This window comes from Hemitrygon akajei, chromosome 22 (assembly GCF_048418815.1).
Source record: "Hemitrygon akajei chromosome 22, sHemAka1.3, whole genome shotgun sequence".
NCBI classification, from domain to species: domain Eukaryota; kingdom Metazoa; phylum Chordata; class Chondrichthyes; order Myliobatiformes; family Dasyatidae; genus Hemitrygon; species Hemitrygon akajei.
In genome coordinates, this window is record NC_133145.1 from 53888967 (window position 1) to 53911123 (window position 22157).

The 22157-nt window shown below is 43.6% G+C and overlaps 1 long non-coding RNA gene across 2 annotated transcripts in view; it reads left to right on the forward strand.

The window, feature by feature from the left end:
* Nucleotides 1-1208: 1208 nt before the first annotated feature.
* Nucleotides 1209-22157, forward strand: part of LOC140714733 (uncharacterized) — a 71338-nt gene continuing 50389 nt past the window's right edge. The window contains exon 1 of one of the 2 annotated variants that reach the window (XR_012095985.1): nucleotides 1209-1347. This is a non-coding gene — a long non-coding RNA (uncharacterized lncRNA). Of the gene's footprint in view, nucleotides 1348-8307; nucleotides 8439-22157 lie in introns of those variants that run through there. The other variant, XR_012095984.1, reaches the window with a different exon arrangement.

Consider the following 22157-nt stretch of genomic DNA (forward strand, 5'->3'; position numbering starts at 1 on the left):
GGCCCAGATTTTTCTTTAAAAAAACTGGATTTTGCTGTTTAACCTTTGGAATTTTTCAGCAAATTTTCCATTCAGTTACACTGAAAAAACATGACAGAATAAATTGGCTGTTTTCCCGGAGACATTCTGTGCAGAAAGAATGCAGCACCTGGGAAAACAGATACATTAAGGAGGGACGCCCACAAGATACTGGATATTATTTTTTTTAAATATATCCTTTAAACACAGGAATTAACCTTTTATAGCTGAACAGAAGATTAGGGGTTAAAGAGATCTTCAAGGTCTTGAGGTCATGCTTTATGTATGTATGTATGTAAACTGTGTTGAAATGTCTCAAAAATGTCTTCTTTCAGTTGACACGAAAGACCCTAGTGCGCTACTCTAAAGAATGGTAACTTTTTGTTAGTATCTTAGCCAAGCTTCTCAGCCCATTTGCAGTAAAACTGCCATCTCTTTCCCGCTGCTCTCTGCAATGAGTCAGTAGCTTCTCCCCGTGACTGCTTGGATTATCTGCAGGCTCTGGTTTCCTCCCAAATTCCAAAGAAGTATGGGTTAGTAGGTTAATTATTCATGGACGTACTTGGGCTCATTGGCGGGAAGGGCCTGTGACCATGCTGTATCTCTAAATAAAAAAATAACATAAATGACCTGGGCATTTACAAATAGTTTTTATTTTTAACTTCTTTCAAGTTTATGTTAGCGATACCGCACAGATTAGGCCCTTCCAGCTATTCGAGCCACGCTGTGTCAACCACCCCCAACAAATAAGCCCAAGCTAATTATGGGACAATTTACGACGACCAGTGAACCTACCCTGTATGTCGTTAGACATACAACACCATCCCAAGCTGTATAAGTATTGCACTAGCCATCTGTTGATAGTTGAGGAACGTTATTATGTGCAAATTAATTGCTGAAGTTCTGATATTAGAGCAGTGTTTAAACTTTAGAAGTAGTGACAGGTTTGGAGTCACCTTGGTGTGCAGAAAAACACATTTAAAATTACAATTCTATTTTTGTACTTTTCTATTTGTACAAGTGATTCCCTTAAACTTTACAAAATATTTTGTTTTACAAATGATACTCATGAAATATAATCACTTCCAAGAGCTTTACCAGAATCAACAGCTTGCAATATTTTGTTTAACCTTGTAGCTACTTCTGGGAAAAGACACTCCGCGTCTTTGTTCTCTAACCCAGCTGATGCTTTTTTCTCTGTGTAGCTTGCGCCAATGTGATTAGTTTGTGTGAGAATATCATGGTAAGACAGTCAAGATTGTTCAACATGACTCTGGTTCCTTTTGAGGCCATTGTGAAAAGGTCTGGAGCACCCTTTACCACCCCAAGGTAAGGTCTTCAAAAGCCTTGTGCACTCTGAGTGGCAAAGTTCACATTGCCACGACTTTCAAGAGCACAGAGTTTTCAAGTAACAAAATGCAAGATTAAAGAGGGAGGATGTTTATCTTTCTTTTTACATTGTGGGCTGCACTCCAAGAATGAGAGGTTTGAAGGTGAATACTGGAACAATACACCCAGTGGCCAGTTCACTCGACGCATCCTGCATCCAGCAAAGAGGCCAAGAGTGTACTTTCTTGGTCTTTTGCTGCTGTAGCCCATCTGCTACAAGGTTCAACATGTTGTGTGTTCAGCGATGCTCTCCCGCACGTCGCTGTTGTCATTTGTTGCTGTCACCCTCCTGTCGGTTTGAACCGGTCTGGCCATTCTACTTCGACCTCTCTCATTAACAGGGCACTTTCACCCACAGATCTGCCGCTCACTGGATGGTTTTTATTTGTACCATTCTCTGTAAGCTCTAGATTCTGTGAAAACCCCACAAGAACAGCAGTTTCTGAGAGACTGCTCCTCCTCCTTCCCTTCCTCCCAAGGTCCACTGTCCTCTCGTATCTGCAGTCCTTTACCTCTTCCGTCTGTCACCTCCCAGCTTCTCATCTGGCCCCCGCCCACCTTCCCCCTCAGTTGGTTTCACCCATCACCTGCCAGCTTGTACTTCTTCCCCTCCCCCCCTCCATCTTATTCTGCCTTCTTCCCCCTTCCTTTCCAGTCCTGAAAGGTAAGCCTAGTAATTTCTAAGGTAGGGACATGTTCGGCACAACTTTGTGGGCCGAAGGGCCTGTATTGTGCTGTAGGTTTTCTATGTTTCTTTGTTATGTTTATGTCTCAGCTTGAAATTTCAACTATTAATTCCTCTCCATAGTTGCTGCCTGACCTGCTGAGTTCCTCCAGCATTTTGTGTGTGCTACTCAGACATCTATAGCCACTTTCATTTCATTTGAAGTGTTGTGAATGTCTGGATGTAGTACTAACGAGCTTTTAATATAGCACAAGAGTATCAGAATCAGGGTTACTATCACTGAAATATGTCTTGAGATTTGTTGCTAAGCAAACAGTTTTTCTAAAAAGCTTGTGTACAGGCTTATAACACCATTGGTTAATATTTCAGAATATAAAGAAATTAAATAATAGTAATAATATTTGAATGCTCATTAAATATTTTGGACTCTCCTGTTTGAATCTTAACTTAGATATATGTTCCAGTGTTTACTTTGCACTTGTGATATTCATTACATTTTTAATCCTGCAAGCTAGTAATTGTGTTTGTTATTGGATAGTTCATTGTATTCCAGCATTTGTCAATGTCATCACTGTCAGCTGGATGGTATCACTGACGCTCAGTGTCAGCCAGAAGTCAACATTGCGAAAGAGATCTCCAAACTTTTGTGGGCAGCTCCCTTTCTTTAGTGGCAGAGGCGTGTGCCCTCACTTTGACACTCACCAGAAAACCCAGGCCACAGTCACCGTCTCTGTGCCACTGAGACTACCAGACCCATGGGCTGACTGAAACCTGCGTTTACGGACCACTGGGACTCACGAGGAGGAATAAATGAAGGGACAAATTGCAACACTTTTTCAAAGAGCTGACCGCACTTTAGCTGGCTGTACAATGATTCCAAATTCTCTAACTGATAAGTATTTCTAGTCCTTAATCAATAACTAGAAAAACATTTTCCATGCATATATCAAATCTTCAAGTTCAAGTTCAATTTTATTGTCATTCAACTGTATACATCTATACATCGAAACAAAACATCATTCCTCCGAGATTAAGGTGCAAAACACGGTTATGATCCAGGACATACACAGTCACAAAGTAATATTAGCACCAGTTCCCAAGGGGCATAACCTGAAGATTGAATGAATGAATGAAGGAATTGACTTTATTTCTTACATCCTTCACATACATGAGGAGTAAAAATCTTCACGTTACGTCTCTGTCCAAATGTGCAAGGTGCAATTTATAATAAACAGTATGTACAACAGGGTAGTCAATATAACATAGAAATACAGTTGTGTCAGCGTGAATTAATCAGTCTGATGGCCTGGTGGAAGAAGCTGTCCTGGAGTGTGTTGGTCCTGGCTTTTATGCTGTAGTACTGTTTCCTGGATGGTAGCAGCTGGGGTGACTCGGGTCCCCAGTGGTCTTTCGGGCACTTCTTACACACCTGTCTTTGTAAATGTCCTGAATAGTGGGAAGTTCACGTCTACGGATGCGCTGGGCTGTCCGCACCACTCTGCAGAGTCCCGCGATTGAGGGAGGTACAGTTCCCATACCAGGTAGTGATGCAGCCAGTCAGGATGCTCTCAATTGTGCCCCTGTAGAAAGTTCTTAGGATCTGAGGGTCCATACCAAACTTCTTCAACCGTCTGAGGTGAAAGAGGTGCTGTTGTGCCTTTTTCACCAGACAGCCGCTATGCACAGACCACACGAGATCCTCGGTGATGTTTATGCCGAGGACTTAAAGCTGTTCACCCTCAGATCCACTGATGTCAATAGGGGTGAGCCTGTCTCCATTCCTCCTGTAATCCACAACCAGCTCCTTTGATTTGGCGACATTGAGGGAGAGGTTGCTTTCTTGACACCACTGTGTTAGGGTGACATAAAATGCGAGGCGCTTGATTATGTAAGATAGTATAATGTTACTAGCACTATTATAATAAAACAAGAAGTCGTATAAATATGTGAAACAGCAGCAATAAAAGATGAAAAGTGTCCAATGCAGGATGAGAATGTGTGAGTTAGGGAGTTAAGAGGAAGGTGATAGGACATTCAGAAAGGGTGTACATGTGCACTGGGTAGCAGCAGGGTATTAAAAAGTCTGATATCCTGGGGGAAGAAAATTTACCTCAGACTGATATATTCCAGATTGCAAAGGGTTAAGCCCAGACATGCGACTAATGTCTGAATGTACTTCCATAATCATTCTCTGGAATCCCTTAGCAATATTACTTCTAAATCGATTATTTGCCTGGAATTCATTTGCATACTGCCCACGCATGCTTCTAATGAAAAGTGAGATAAATACAGGTCATTTCCTCTTCTTGTCAGGTGGCGCTACCATTGAAAGTTCCACAATCAAATATTTCAGGAAGTAAATAGCGATTATTAGTCAACCATAAAAAATGGTTTTACAAACAAAGGGAGGACTCTCCCTGCGCTGAAACAAACTGAGGTAGACTAAGCAATACGTGAAACTTTTGTTCAATTAGCAAGTGGGACAGTTTGGTAGTTTCCGTGGAACTGACTTCATACAGACAGGTAACAAAGGGACAACAGCTTAAACATGAGAATCAAAAAGAAAAACTGCAAAAGCAGAAAAATAAAATAGTAACAGAATCAGAAACTGCTGGAAACACTCGGCAGAGATAGGCTGCTTAAGTGGAAAGAGAAACAGAGTTAAGTATCAGGTACTTAAAACAGAGATCGATAGGTTTTAATTGGTAAGTGATTCAGAGTTACAGGGAGAAGACTGCACAATGAGGTCAAAAAGTAAGCCACAATACAATGGGACAGCAGATTCAATGGGCTGAATGGCCTGATTCTCTTCCTCTATCTTCATCAATGTATATCTGTCTCAGCCGATGCTGCTATGCCAGCTTTTTATTTCCAGTGTTTTCAGTTTTCACCTCACTGAACTGGATTGTAATTCTTCAGAGATGTTCTGATAGTGAAGGAATTATTGCATAGTTGGATTCACCTCTCTAGCTTTTCCACAGAAGCTGCCTGGATTTTCAAAGTCACGGAGTCACAGAAAAGTACGGTGTAGAAACAGGCCCTTTGGCCCATCTAACCCAGTCGAGCCATTTAAGCTGCCTATTCCCATCTAGCCCTTCCTTCCATCTACCTATCCAAACTTCCTTTAAACATTAAAATCGAGCTCACATGCACCACTTGCACTCGGCCCTCTGAGTGAAGAAATCTCCCCTCATGCTCCCCTTAAACTTTTCACCTTTTCACCTTAACCCATGAACTCTAGTTGTGTCCCACCCATGGTCCAGTAAGGGATCATATAGCAAAGATGGGGTTTACTTGTCACATGAGTACTGAAATATACGGTGAAATGTGTTACGTCGCATCAGAGCAAATCAGGATTATGCTGAGCAAGTGGCAATTCGACTCCAAGGAACAATAAAATAACACCTACTAAGTTATGCACAAGTGCCTTTCTCAAGGCGACTGCTGAACATTGCAACAAAGCTCCAGGCAATTAATTTTTGTTCTCATGATACATGGTTTAAAATAGGGGACAGTGAAGAAGGAAATAAAAGCAATTTAAAATCTTAAAGAAATATTTTCCCTTCTGTATAATCTCAAACACTACAGTGGCTGGAGACAATAGATACTGCAGTTGAAATCTGGTGTTAAAAATCAAGTCGCTGGAAGAACTCAGTAGGTCAGACAGCATCCATGGAGGTGCATGGATTGTCAATATTTTAGGTTGAGACCCTACATCAGGACTGGAAGTACAGAGGGAGGCGGCCAGTTTAAAGGCTGAGGCAGGGACTATCAGACAACAGGTGGAACCAGTTGGGGATAGGTACAAACAAATAAGGAGAGAGAAATAAAAGGGGGCAGATGGAGCCATGTTAGGGTCAGAGCTTTACCTCTATTTCCTCGTTCCCATTCTCACCTCTGTTACTTATCCAAATCAAACTCTGGTACTTTTTCATGTTCCTACTTATCTCCCTCCAGCAGTTGCCTTACCTTCATGCACCCATAAACATAGGAGAAGAATTAGGCCATCTGGCTCATCACGTCTGCTCCACCATTCAATCATGGCTGATTTTTATCCCATTCTCCTGCCTTCTCCTTGTAATCTTTGACATCCTGACTAATCAAGAACCTATCAACCTCCACTTGAAACAAACCCAATGATTTAGTCTCCACACCTGTCTGTGGCAATGAATTCCACAGCTTCATCACCCTCTGGCAAAAGAAATCCCTCCTCATCTCTCTTCTAAAGGGATATCCTATTCTAAGGCTGGGTCTGAAACTCTCCAAATATTGGAAGCAGCCTTTCCACTCTAGCTATGGCTTTCAGTATTCAATGGTTTTCAATGAGATCCCTGCTCATTTTTTTTTTTAAACGCCAGCAAGTACAGGCCCAGAGCCATCGCCTGGATGGAACCCACACGGCCATTGGGAGGATGTGCATACGCCACAGCAAATGATGTCGGGATCCGACCCAGTTCTCTGGCACCCTGAGAACAGTAATTCTACCAGCCGTGCCTCTGTGCCACAGGGGCAAATCACCCAAGCTCCGAAATAGATCGTGAGTGGCAGTACCAAGAAGACCTGTTTAAATCCCGCTCCTTAAGTATACACCAGCTGGAAGAACCAGGAAAATCACAGTCCCTCACTTGAAGGTTCATAATTGCAGAACATTGACAGCTCAAGCAAACCTGCAAGAAAACACAGTCTTTTTCACTTCGATATTAATTCATTTGCAAAAACTGGATTGGTTTCCTCTTTCTTTAAGAATCGTGGTTTCCCTTCTGCGGTCATCAATGATGCCCTCACCCACATCTCCTCCATTTCCCGCACTTCGGCCCTCACCCCATCCTCCCATCACCACAACAGGGACCGTGTTCCCCTTGTCCTCACCTTCCACCCCACCAACCTCTGGATCCAGCATATTATCCTCTGCATCTTCCACCACCTTCAACAGGACCCCACCACTAAGCACATCTTTCCCTCTCTTCCCCTCTCCGCTTTTCGCAGGGATCGTTCCCTCCGCGACTGCCTGGTCCACACGTCCCCGTCCCCCCACAGATCTCCCATCTGGTACTTATCCCTGCAAGCGTAAATGCTACACCTGTCCCTACACCTCCTCTCTTACCACCATTCCGGGCACCAGACAGTCCTTCCAGGTGAGGCAGCACTTCACTTGTGAGTCTGCTGGAGTCGTCTGTTGCATCAGGTGCTCCCGGTGCAGCCTCCTCTACATCGGCGAGACCCGACGCAGATTGAGGGACCGCTTCGTCGAGCACCGCCGCTCCATCCGCCACAACAGACAGGATCTCCTGGTTGCCACCCACTTCAACTCTGCTTCACATTCCCTTTCGGATATGTCCATACACGGTCTCCTCTACTGCCACGAGGAGGCCAAACTCAGGTTGGAGGAGCAACACCTCATATACCGTCTGGGTAGTCTCCAGCCCCTTGGCATCAACATTGAATTCTCCAACTTCCGGTAATTCCCTCCCTCTCCCTTCCCCCATCCCATTTTCACTCTGCCTCCTTTTCCAACTGCCTATCAACTCTCTCATAAACAGTGCTTTCACACATTCCCTCTTCCCCTTTCCCGCCTACCCCCACCCCTTGATCTTTCCTCTGATTGGTTTTTCACCTGGGACCCACCAGCCTTCTCCTTCCCCCTCTCCCACCACCTTCTTTATAGGGCCCCTGCCCCCTCTTTCTTCAGTCCTGACGAAGGGTCTCGGCCCGAAACGTTGACTGCTCATTTCTACGGATGCTGCCCGCCCTGCTGAGTTCCTCCAGCGTGTTGTGCGTGTGGATTGGTTTCCTGCTGCCTAACTGTGTGATCAGCAGATGTAGAATCAGCTGAGGGTTATTCTGTTTGTCTTGAATAGTTACACACATGTGCACAGATAATCATGCACTTCGTGTTACTTGATGTGCTGTACATATAATGTCTATGTATATAAGCTAATTTTATGCATGTATGGCTGAACCCAGGTACATAGTGTTTTATAGAATTGCTTTTATATTCATATTTATTGTGTTCTTTATGTTCACTGTGTTTTTTGTTAAGCTGCATCTTAATTTGAGTATCAATCATTCTGTTCTCCTTTACACTCGTGCACTGAAGCATGACAATAAACAATCCTGAATCCTGCAGCTTTAAATCTGGACGCGCTCCCAAGCTAAAGCTGTGGATATCACTTTGTGAGCGGTAGTCCCAAAATACCTTAGCTGATTGAGGTCAATTGTGGCAACGCAGGCATGTCTTGTGGATCCAGTTTTTGCACTGCCAAGTGTCGAGTTTCAGCCACGGAACACTGCTGAGCGGTGAGCCGAGGCCGGCTGTTACTGTTAGAAGTGCGAATTACTGGAATCTGTAAGTACGGTGTGTGTAATTCCTGTTTGCAATAGCTTGCTACCACCCGCCGAGGTCAAGGCTGCTCGTTTAAAAGCCAACGTGGTCAGTTCTGGTTAGAGGCCACGCGCCTTCTCCAGGTCAGAAGGTGATCGAGCTAGTGGATTTGAAAACAGTTCATTCAGTCACTGGCGTCCTGTTGCCACTGCACTCTTGCGAAAACAGTCACCCACTCACTGAGCTGCCAGGAGCAAGGAATCTCCCAGACTTTTGAGTCAGCAGGTGATGTTCACTGGTAGCCAGCAGACTCAGCTTTGCCAAGTTTTTATTTAGTGCATCTGGCCTGCTGAGCAAGGAGTGTGTGAGACCCTAGGGAGAAATGGGGTCTTTCAAAGTTCAAGTAAGTTTATTATCAAAGTACATACTATATGTGTTACCATAAACACAAGGGATTCTACAATGCTGGAAATCCAGAGCCACTCAGCAGGTTGGGAAGCAGCTCTGGAAATGAACAAACAGTTGACTTTTCGGGCCAAATCAGGACTGCAAAGGGAGGGGCAAGAGGTCAGAATTTGACGTTGGGGGGGGGGAGGGGTAGGAGCACAAAATAGAGGGTGATAGGTGAAGCCAGGTGGGTGGGAAAGGGGGGATGAAGTAAGAAGTGGGGAAGTGGGAAAGGTAAAGTGATGGAAAAGAAGGAATCTGATTGGAGGGGAGAGGGGAGCATCAGAGAACGGGCAGGAGGAGGGGCACCAGGGGAAGGGATAGGCAGATGAGGAGAAGAGAAGAGGTAAGAGAGGAGCCAGAATGGAGGAAGGAAGAAGAGGGAAGAAGGAGGGGGAGAATTACTATTTACTAACTTGAGATTAATTTACCTGCAGGCATTTACAGGAAAATAAAGAAATTCAATATAATTTATAAGACTATACATATACAAAGACCAACAATGTGCAAAAGAAGACTCATTATGCAAATAAAACAAAAATGCTCTGAGTATTTGAGTTATTGGAAGTGAGTCTGTAGGTTGTGAAATTAGGTCAGAGCTGAGGTGAGTGAAGTTACCCAAGGGTCTGATAGTTGTAGGGTCACAACTGTTCCTGAACCTGGTGGCACTGGGACCGAAGGCTTCTGTACCTCCTGGTAGTAGCAAGAAGAGGGTGTGGCCTGGATGGTTGGGGGTCTCTGATGAAGGATGCTGCTTTCCTGTAGCAGCTCTCCATGTAAATCTGCTCACTGGTGAGGCGGGCTTCAGCTGTGATGGACTGGGCTGAATCCACCACTTTCTGTAGTCTTTTCTGTTTCTTGGGCATTGGTGTTTCCATACCAGGCCAAGATGGATACTCTGCACTGTGCACCTATAGAAGTTTGTCAAAGTTTTTGGTGACATGCTGAATCTATATAAACTTCTAAGAAAGCAGAGGCACAGTTTCATTGTGATGACACATGTGCTGTCTCAGTCTGGTGGGATTAGCTGATGGGGTGTCGGTGGTGATGACTAGGGTGATGAGCATTGATGAGAAACCTTTAGTAAATAGTGATAGACAGGAAAGAGTTTCTTCAAAACAGCAAGGGATTGGCCTTGAGCTTTTTGAATACAGAACATTTTTGATAGGTCATGTGACTTACTCTTATTACTGTGCTTACTTATTCAGCCACAAGTTAGCCACAAAATCTGATATTTTGCCTGATTACTGATCCCTAAAGTGTGCAGAGCCGTTGAGATGAAGATTGAATGAAGAGATGCCAGGATGGGCAAAAGTCTTCACCCCATCCCTCTCCACACCCCACCACTTGTGCATCCCTACACAACAATCATTTCTTACACAAAGTAGAGCCATAACACATCAGTGTCCATCTCCAGTCTTATTAGCATTATAAACAAAATGTCAAATGTGCTTTCAATGGCTAAAAGGATATGTTTGCTTTCTATCTAGTATTGCCACTGAGCTGGCATTGGTTTTTGAAGAAGAATTATTTGTGCTGTTATATCTTTCTTTCTCTATTTATCTACCCATCTATCTATTGATTGATTGATTCAGATACAGTGAGGAGTAGAGCTGTGCCACCACCAACCCTTAATTTAACCATAGCTTAATCATGGGGCAATTTACAATGACCAATTAACCTACCAACCAGTAGGTCCTTAGACTGTGGGAGGAAACCAGAGCACCCGGAGGAAACCCATGCGGTTCATGGGGAGAACGCACAAACTCCTTACGACAGCGGTGGGAATTGAATCCGAGTCGCTGGCACTGTAAAGTGATGTGCTAACCATTGTACCACCATGCCACGAAGGAAGTTTAGATCTGCATATTTAGTAATGATGTATGTAGACTATGTATATAACATTTGAAGGAAGTATTGTTCTACCTTTCAATAAGTGACTTAATGTTTGATTTCTTGAATCCATTTATGATACAACTTGGTTGATCTAAATTTTTCTTTTGTTTAACCCTTGTATGTTTTGATTCTCATATCCTTAATAATAAAGAGAATTCTGGTATCAGGCATTGCTAAAGGGAAAATAAACCTTTGGTGTCACGGTACACACACACAATGTTGGACGTAATCAACAGGTCAGACAGCATCTATGGAGGGAAATAAATAATTAACATTTGGGACAGACCATCTGTCAGGACTGGGAAGAAAGGTGGCAAAGGTTTTTGGCCCAAATGTCAGCTATTGATTTCCCTCCGTAGGTGCTGCCTGGCCTCCTGAGGTCCTCCAGCAGTTTGTGTGTGTTGCTCTGGACTTCCAGCATCTGTGGAAAGACACACGTTAAACACTAGCATTGTCAATGTGTGCAAAGGTTAGTTTCACGACCTCCCGCTCACATTGATGACACCTGCAAGGGTGTTGGTGTGGTCAGTAAAAGACAACTCCAATGCCAAGTTTACCAGGGTAACACTGAGCAGTGGATATGGATCTGGTGAACAGCCACGTCCGCCCTGACAATAATAATAAACTTCCATGGTGCTCACCAGAAGAAACCATCTCTGTGCATGGTAGTTATCTGATCTGGTTTCTTGGACCTGGCTGGACCAACTGTCATAAATTGAGTTCAAGGTTTGTAAGTTAATGTCTTTTCCACAGATGAAGTTCATAGAGCCATAGCATCAAAATAGGTCCTTTGGCCCTTCTAGTCCATGTTGAATTCTTATTCTGCCCAGCCTCATTGACCAGCATCTGGACCATAGCCCTCCATACCCGTCCCAGCCATGTACTGATCTAAGCTTCTCTTAAGTGTTGCAATCAGACCTGTATTCACCACTTCCACTGGCAGCTCGTGTAGCACCCTCAGGTTCCCTTCAGATATTTCACCTTTCACCCTTAACCTATGAACATTAGTTTTATCTTACCCATCTCAGTGGAAAAAGTCTGCGTGCATTTACCCTATTTATATCCCTCAAAACTTCCATCTCAAAGCTTTCTCCATTGAATTTGATTCACGATCAGCATGTAACATGGTGTTTGATTGTTTGATCCTGCTACCCGGCCTGAGATTAGCTTCAATCAAAGTTATGGGGCCTCTGCATTGATGTTGCACCTGGATCTTCTGAAGGAATGTCCCATGCCCGTCGAGACTGGAGAACAGTGGGAGATGTGCATCAGGTTTTGAATTAGTGCTTTGGGCTGTACTTTCTGCTCACTGGCGTGACTGACGTTGAGCAGGGAGGTTAGCCGAGCCTGAAGGACTTTGCTTCTCCTCGTGCTGGTAGTCAGGTGTAAGGGAAAACATGGAGTAGTGTAATTTGAAATTTAAAGGAAATGTTTAGAAACAGAAGGTCAAAGGATTGTGGAAAAAAAACCTTGTCAAATGCCAATATCAAGCAATCAATTGACTATTATTTTTACTGAAGTCTCATTACACTAACGGCAGGACATGATACAGGCTGTCCCAGGTCATGCAACTCCCCATTTCTGGACATCCTTGTACGCAAGTGAACTCCCGTAAAAATCTAGAATGGAAAGGTCTGTATCGTTTCATCTCTGTCTGCCTGTCTGTCTGTCTCTCTCTGTCTCTGCCTCTCTTTCTCTCACTCCTCTCTCTCTCTATCTGGCTTCTTCTCTCTCTGCCTCTGTCTGTCTCACTCTGACTCTCTTTCACTCTGTCTCTGTCTTTCTCTGTCTGAACCTCTCTAACTCTCGCACTCTCTGTCTCTCTTTCTCTTTCTCTCTCTCTATCTGTATCTGTCTTCTTGTCTCTCTCTCTCTCAGTCTGTCTCTGTCTCTCTCTCTCTCTCTTTGCCCCTCTCTCCATCTCTCTAACTCTCTCACTCTCTCTCTATGTCTCTCTCTCTCTATCTTTCTGTCTCTTTCACTCTCTTTCTGTCTGTCCATCTGTCTTTCTTTCTGTCTGTCTCTCCCTCTCTCTCCCCCTCTCTCTCCCTCCCTCTCCACTTTTTATTTCTTAATTATTAAATCTGTCATTATTCTTTCTAATCGGATTTATAGCTTGTGCTTTTGAAGCCATTCATTACAATTTTGCAGATATATCTGGTGAATTTTGTGTATTTTCTGACTGTGGACAAAATTGACACACGGAGCCAGTATAACATGGAACCTATTTGTTTCCTTGGGGTGGCCTGTAGTCTGTTTCCAAAACTTGGTTGCCTTGGTAACAGGAATGGCAAATTTCAGGATCAGAATACAGTGCACAGCCTTTCCAATACACTTGAGTTCAGGACTGAACATGGATTGCTATTACACTATTGATTTTTATACCAGATGGTACTTAATGGAAGAATATTGAAGCATGGGAATGGCAATACAATTATTTGCACAATTTGTCTTCTTTTGCACTTTGTTTCTATGTAAGACCATAAGACATAGGAGAAGAATTAGGCCATTTGGCCCATCAAATCTTCTCCACCATTTCATCATGGCTGATCCATTTTTCCTCTCAGCCCCAGTCTCCTGCCTTCCCCATGCCCTGATTAATTAAGGATCTATCAACCTTTCCCTTAAATATACATAAAGACTTGCCCTCCACAGCCGCCTGTGGCAAAGAATTGCACAGATTCTGTGTATCATTATCATCATGTGCTCTGTCGTATGATGTGAGCAATCATGGTAAACTGGGCAACGAACAAAACACTGCAAGAAATGTTTTTTCAAGAATATTTTCCATTGATTCACTATGGATAAGCTTTGATCCACTTAAACTCCTTCATTCAGGAAAAACAGTGTTGACTTTTACATTTTCAAACCACAGCTGGCAACCCACCTCTCTGTTCTGCTCAATGCATTTAAGACCGATTTTCCAGAAATGACGATAGGACAATCTGCTGTACACCTGTGTAGTGCGAATTCCTTGGCAGCAAAGACCGTAGCTAAGCTGTTGCTCTCCATTCCAAAGTAGAAAGGGAGTTCACTCAGGTTTCAACCATCCCTGGCTTAATCATTTACAGAATGGAGCCACATCTGTTGCCCGTTGAGAAAGGAGGTTGGCAGAGTCGGAAGGGCTGCCTACCTTTGCCTCTCCTCCTAGTCAGGTGTGTGAGAAATTCCTTTGAATGGAAAATCCAGCAAAAAAGTAGTGAATACAGCCCAGACCATCATAGGTAAAGCCCCCTCCACCACTGAGCACACCTGCAAGGAGTTCTGTTGCAAGAAAGCAGCATCCTTCATCAAGGAGCCCACCATCCCAGCCAGGCTCCCTTCTCGCTTCCACCCTTGGGAAGGAGGTACAGGGGCCTTTGGTCCCACACCACCAGGTTTAGGAGCAGTTAAAACCCTTCAACCATCAGGCTGATGAATCAGCCTGGACAACTTCACTCACCACAACTGTGAGCAGATTATTGAGCACAACCTATGGACTCACTTTCAAGGACTCTACAACTCATGTTCTCAGTATTATTTATCTAGCCATCTCTTTATTTTCTTCTTGTTATTATTATTATTATTTATATTTACATAAATGGTCTTCTTTTGCACATTGATTGTTTGATAGTACTTTTTCATCAATTTCATTGTATTTCTTTGTTCTACTGTGAATGACTGCAAGGAAATGAATCTCAGGGTGTAGTGTTTGATGACATATATGTACAGTACCTTGATCGTAAATTTACTTTGAACTTTGATAAGCCTTGCTGCATAACATGGAACTGTAGATTCTACCTTTGCTGTTGCATTGATTGAGTTCCTGGGTGTCTACATCTCTGAAGATCTATCCTGGCCTCAATATTTTGGTGCAATTATACAGATGGAACTCCAGCTGTTACATTTCTTTCGGAGTTTGAGATGTTTGGGGTGTTGGGGTGGAAAGCGAGTGACGTCTTGGTTCGACTTGCTTCTCCACGGGGTTTGCCTGTCTCTGTGCCAGATTGAGGCTGTGGCCTGCAACTAGTGGAAGCCTGAATCGCCTGGAGGGATGCCTGGCATCATGAACTTCAGTTCTAAACACCATTTGCTTGCTTTATTGTTTGCACAATCTGTTTTTTTGTTTGTCAGTCTTTTTTTATTTTTAATATTGGGATTCTTTGTTTCGTGGCTGTAAGGAGACAAATCTCTTGGCTGTATAAAGTATAAATACTTTGATAATAAAATGTACTTTGAACCTTAAACGTTGAACTTTGAGCTTGAGGAGATATGGTATAATACCAAAGACTATTAACAGATTTCTGCTGATATACCGTGGGGAGCAATCTGACTTGTTGCATTAACATTTGGTATGAAGGTGCCAACATACAGGATCAGGAAAAAAAGCTTCTGGTTAAGATGGCACTATCAAACGTATGTGACATCTCTGGTAGTCAAAAGGTTAAGAAATCTGACTAAAAACATCACTAAAAATCCATTTTCTGAAGTAAACCGTGTTAAATTTTCACTGTAAACAGAGAAGGGGCGAGTGATAGTGAGGTGAGATTGGGGGATGAGCCAAGATGGTGTGTTGCAGGATCATTGCAGATGGAGTTCCCACGCCTGTGCAATGGCCCGGGGGTGAAATTCAATTGCTCTGGGCATCGAAAGGAGTGTCAGGTCCCAGGCAGAGAAGTTCCGATGTTCATTCAATTGGCCTGTGTGAGAGGTTCTATTGCTATGGGCACCAAAAGGAGATGTCGGGGTCCAGGCAGCGGAGATTTGGTGCACATTTAACTGTCCTGTGTGCGAGGTTGGACCTTAGATCTGAGCTGATCTGAAAAGTTTGGCAGCTTTGGGCTGGGTGATGGAATCTAGACCTGGAACGAGTTGCTGGGCGGCGTGATCTCGGCTCTGAGTCCTTCGCTGTAGCCGGGACCTAGTGCGAGGTACGATACACTGCTTGGACAATTTAAATGCTGGCCCAGGTCAGAGGGAGTCCTTGTACAGGATTTCCTAAAGGTTAACAAGCAGGTTGAGTCATTGGTGAGGAAGTCCAGATCATTGAGTATATTTAAGGAGGCGGTTAATAGGTTCTTTATTAGTCAGGATGTCAAAAGGTTATGGGGAGAAGGCAGGAGAATGGGGTTGAGAGGGATAATGCACCTTCCGTAATTGAATGGTGGAGCAGGCTCAATGCTCCTAGGTCTTATGCTTTGGGTGGCAGGGTAGTGATATGTCTCTACCAAAGGAGGTGGAAGGTGCTCCTCCCCTCCACTGGCCTGTAGGTCACCTTTGAGCAAGCTGTAGCACATGTTTAGCCCAAGATCAGGGTCGTGTGAAGCCATGGGAGCAGGTGGTGGATGGTTGTATGAGCAGCTGGTGCATATCACAACTCATGGTTATGTGACCACAGGCGCCAGGCGGACAATCTCTGAAGAGTATTGATAATGGCTGGGCTGCCCGTCTTGTAAAGACACTGCCCAGAAGAAGGCAATGGCAAACCACTTCTGTAGAAACATTTGCCAAGAACAATCATGGCCATTGGCATGGCTCAAAATAATGCTGATGATGTCTTATAGCCTTATGATCTTTCTGTATGTCCTATATTCTTACTGTAACTTGTAGTCATTTTTATGTCTTGCACTGTACTGCTGCAAAACAACAACATTCATACGTCAGTGATAATCTGATTCTGATTCTGGTTCTAAATCAGTTTTCTCATACACATCTAGGGAGCAGCTGCACTGTGCACCGCAGCCAGCATAAACATGGGACAATTAGTAGGACGAAGGACAGTATCAGTTCCAACTACCAAGTTGCTCTGTGAAACCGGAATGTACACAATAAATTTTTGGTATGGATTTCTACTTATGTCTGTTGCCACTTTCCGAAAAAAAGCAAGCAATGATGGCAAAGTTTCTTCAAGGTTGAAGTGTGTCAAAGGGCATTTCGTCAAAGTTGGATCTGTTGCACTTGTCTGTCTTCATCTCAAACACCATGGACTTGGGAGATGGAAAGAAAGTATGTGACGACTTCAGTGTGTCATGACCCCAGCCCCCTCCTTTGTGAGAATCGCAAGAGAGAGAGAGAGAGAGCCTTATGGTTTGGAATGTGGGCTGGCCGCTCAGCCAGACAAAAGCCTTGGACATAGCCATTGTCTTGGGAGACACCTTTGTGGAATAAGGAACTGGACTACGTGCAAACCCTCAGGACAATGTGAGATGGGTGATGGGGGAAAGATTGCCTCACCCCCACCCTGATTGACATCTACAACCCTGCCAGTCCAGATAAAAGGTGGGCTGCCGAGGCGGGGCCTCAGATGCACCAAGGAGATACATGAAGAAGACACGATAGCGCTTCCTGTCGAAGCGGGAAGCCATTCTGAAGGAAGCCACGTGCGTTAGATTCCGGATTGGGAGTCTGTGGCTGAAACCAAAAGGAAAAACCGCTTTAACTAACAACAGGGATTTGCTTCGCAAGGACGACGGGCAAGTGTTCCTTCTCTCCCTCTCCAACACGTGAAATGCCAGTGGTTCCCGAAACGGGGAAGCCTGCAGGCTTTGAGTGCCTCTTATATTCCATTGGACTCAGTATCCCCTAGACAACTATAGAGCTTATTTTTGATTGATTATTACTATACCTGTGCTTTAGATTGAATTTTGACGATGTATATGATCTGAATGTTTTGTATTAACCATACGTTTGTGTCCCTTTATAAATAAAACGTTTGAAAATAGTATCATCAGGCTTCAGCGGACCTCTCTATCTTTGCTGGTAAGTCACCTGGTTACTGGGAACGTAACAAGTGTAACCGGTTGACATTGCACACGGTAACTATGCTGCACGGGCGGTAAGGGAGTAAATGTCTCTGGTGCCCATCAAGCAGCTGATTTGTCCTGGTTGTCTAGTTAGTTACGGTGCATGCTCCAACTACGCATACACTCAGGAGCCACTTTATTAGGTACACCTGTACATCTGCTCGCTAATGCAAATATCAATCATGTGGCAGCAATCCAAGGCATACAAGCATGCAGACATGGTCAAGAGGCTCAGAACAAACATCAGAATGAGGAAGAAATTTGATCTAAGTGACTTTGACTGTGGAATGATTGTTGGTGCCAGGCAAGGTGGTTGGAGTGTCTCAGGAACTGCTGATCTCCAGCACAACGGTCACTAGAGTTTACTCAAAATGGTGTGAAAAACAAAAAAAAACATCTAGTGAGAGGCAGTTCTGTGGTTGAAAATGCAGTGTTAATGAGAGAGATCAGAGGAGAATGGCCAGAGTGGTTCAAGCCGTCAGGAAGGTGACTTAGATAAACATGCCTTAAAACAGTGGTGAGCAGACGAGCATCTCTGAATGTGTGGCTTGTCGAACGTTGAAGTGGATGGGCTACAGCAACAGAAGACCACAAACATACACTCACAGGTACAGGAGCTACTTAATAAAGTGTCCTCTACCTGTAAGTACAAAGGCTGTAGAAAGAAGATTCGAGTTTAGAACATGGCATTGACTGTCAAGGGCAGGAGCTTGGATTTTCAATTGCTGGAACTGGCTCCTGCATGTTTCTTATCTCCCATCAGCCCACATGTCTTGTCTATTCCTTGCTGCAAGCAGACAAACTGCTTCATTGTTTGTGGAGTGGTATTGAATTAATTAATTATCAGCAAACATCCATACTTACAATAGAAGGAAGGTCACTGATACAGCGGAAGACACAACTAATGCAGTGCATGGATTAAGGATCTTACTCCATGATCTCATTGCGTATCCGAGCTCAGAACGTAAAAGGAGGACACTTGGGCGTTCATATAGGTGTCAGCTCTGAGAGCGTTCCTATTTCCTGTCTTAATTTTCTGTAATCTCCAGTCTGAGCACTGACCTCTTTTGACAATGACAATTGGTATACTCTCAATCAACAGGGCAGCATGGTATTGTTGTAGTTAGTGTAATGATTTATTTATTCCTTTTAATTAGATATACAGCACGAAGTAGACATTTCCCACTGCCCAGCAACCTCCGACCAATGTTCCCTCTAAGATGTGCACACGTATACATGAATTTAAACTATGCACAAAAGGTTATCATCCTTTACCTGTTGGCATGTTAAGTATATTTCACGATCGTACACAATCACATTTCCTTTTCCGGTTTCTGATGCGGACAGTGTTGACAACGTAGAGTTTGCAGATTTTAGAACTGGCTTATTTATACTGTTTTTATTGAAGAAATTATTCGTGTTGTCATCACTGGGCAAAAAAAATTACACAGCACAAGATTTTTGTGCACACTGGTCAAAATTAGAGGGAACTTTGTCCCCCGACACCCCTATTTAACCCTAACCTAATCATGGGATAATTTACAATGACTAATTAACCTACCAACCCTTATAACCATATACCAATTACAGCATGGAAACACGCAATCTCGGCCCTTCTATTCCGTGCCGAACGCTTACACTCACCTAGTCCCACCGACCTGCACTCAGCCCATAACCCTCCATTCGTTTCCTGTCCATATACCTATCCAATTTTTTTTTAAATTACTATATCAAACCTGCCTCTACCACTTCTACTGGAAGCTCGTTCCACACAGCTACCACTCTCTGAGTAAAGAAGTTCTCCCTCATGTTACCCCTAAACTTTTGCCCCCTAACTCTCAACTCGTCCTCTTGTTTGAATCTCCCCTACCCTCCATGGAAAAAGCCTATCCATATCAACTCTATCTATCCCCATCATAATTTTAAATACCTCTATCAAGTTCCCCCTCAACCTTCTACGCCCCAAAGAATAAAGACCTAACTTGTTCAAATTATGTGGAAGGAAACCAGAGCACACAGAGGAAACCTACACTTTTCACAGGGAGGATTTGCAGAGACTCCTTACAGAAGCCACCGGGATTGAACTCTGAAATCTGATGCCCTGAGCTGTAATGGCGTTGTGCTGACATGCTACAGTGGCGCCCAAAGCCAAAACGTAGTCAGCAGGATTTGAACCTGTGCGGGAAGACCCCAGTCTATCACCTAACCCCTCGGTCACAACTACTGTGATGCACCATCAATAACTCTCCGAGACGTGAGGCGAGATATTGGCTTTTGTTGACTGGAAGAAAGAACAAGCAGCAATTGACCACCACACTGCATCCTGGAGACTGAGACCAGGGCTCAGGCTCCAATCGCCTTTATACCGGGGTCTGTGGGAGGAGCCACAGAGCAGTCAGCGGGGGGACACATGTCCAGACAGGTATACGTAGTTCACCACATACTGAAACAACATGACGGAGGAAGCAGCGAGGCTGCAGGAGGACTTAGACAGATTAGGAGAATGGGTAAACATGTGGCAAATGGAACACAGTGTCGAGAAGTGTATAGTCATGCGCTTTGGTAGAAGGAGAAAAGCACAGGCTGTTTTCAAAGCAGGGAGAAAATTTAAAAATCTGAGGTGCAAAGGGCCTTAGGAGTCCTCCTGCAGGATTCCCCAAAGGTTAACTTGCAGGTTGAGTCTGTGGTGAGGAAGGCAAATGCAACCTTAGCATTCATTTCAAGGGGGTCTAGAATACGAGAGCAGGATGTAATGCTCATGCTTTGTAAGGCACTGCTGAAGCCTCACTTGGAGTACTGTGAGCAGTTTTGGGCCCCTGATTTAAGAAAGGATGTGCTGACATTGGAGAGAGTTCAGAGGAAGTTCATGAGAATAACTCAGGGAATAAAGTGTTTATTGCACGATGAGTGATTGATGGCTCTGGATCTTTACTTGCTGGAATTTAGAAGAATGAGGGGGGATCTCATTAAAACCTATCGAATGTTGAAAGGCCTAGATAAGGTGGAGATGTGGAGGGCACATTTCCTACAGTGGGGGAGTCTAGGACCAGAGGGCACAACCTCAGTATAGAGGGACATCCATTTATAACAGAGAAGAGGAGGAATTTCTTTAGAGGGTATGAATTTGTGGAATTCATTACTATAGGTGGCTACAGAGGCCAGGTCATTGAGGGTGATAGATTCTTGATTAGTCAGGGTGTGAAAGGTTACAGGGAGAAGGCAAGAGATTGGGTCCAAAAGGGAATTGGATCAGCCATGATTAAATGACAGAGTAGACTTGATGGGCCAAAAAGCCTAATTCTGCTCCTATGTCTTATCATCTTATGATGTTATGAAATGGACAGTTAACTTTTCTGGTTGGAGCCCTTCATCTTGGTTCAGGATCCACATTCAGCATTAAATCAGTAAACGTAAGGAGGCAATATATGTCCAGGGATACACTTTGGATCGAAAGGTTACTTAGGAAGGCAGAGGGAGAGGCTTGGCTGTCTTGGTAAAAAATGAAATCAAATCATTAGAAAGAGAGAGTGAGAAGATGTTGAATCATTGTGGATAGAGCTAAGGAACTGAATGGGGTAAAAAGACACTGTTGGGTTTTGTATACAGACCTCCAAACGGTAGTAATGAAGTGGCCTACAAATTACAATGGGAGATGGAAAATGCATGCCAAAAGGACAATAATCGTAGAGGACCTCAATATGTAGGTAGATTGGGAAAATCAGGTTGGTGCTGGATTACAGGAGGGGGAATTTCTAGACTGCCTACAAGAAGGCTGCCCACTAGAGCATCAGGTATTCTAGATTGGGTGTTGTGCAACAAACCAGTATTGACTAGAGAGCTTAAGGTAAAAGAACCCTTAGGGGAAAATGATCATAATAAATTCAAATTCACCCAGAAATCCAAGAAGATTAAAGTGAGAATTTATCTCTGTAATTAGTTTTATCTTCTGAAAATAAAATTTCAGCTGCAGAACATCAAAACTACCATCTCTACTCTTCCATTTTGTTCAATTTTTATTAATCTGAATGGAAATGTCCCTTTTACTTCCTCCTAAAATAATTGACTGTCATTTGATATGGAAAGTAGATTTATTTTCCCTGTAACTAATTTTCACTGGTCACTTTTATTCTCAGTAACCATACAGGAAATTCAGTTTCATGCGGATGTGCTGATGAATTCTAAATTGAAATGTAAAGGTCTTATTTTGAATGAATGAGCTTGTATTCAAATCAGGAGCATTCCTGAAATAAGATTTCCTGGAATCACCATGAGGTGAAAATTCACCAGTTGCATTTGAGGGATGGTAACAGTGCGGAATTATGCAAAGTCACAGCCTGCTCCCTGTGCCTTGCCCAGGAGAAGCCAATTGGTAAAGCAGAACCTTTAATCATTTCTGTTCCAACTATGTAAATTCCATTCTAATTAGGTTAATGGTGTCCTGCTACCACATGGGTGGAGGTTGTTGGCACTTGAGAAACAAAAGTGAACAGTTCAAAACTTAGCCACAACATCAAGGAGGAATTTTCTGCCAACTCTTCAAATGGTATTTTCCTAATGGCTTTGACTGTAAGGAGCCTGTATGTTTCAATCAGATAAGGTAGACTATTTAACAGAATTT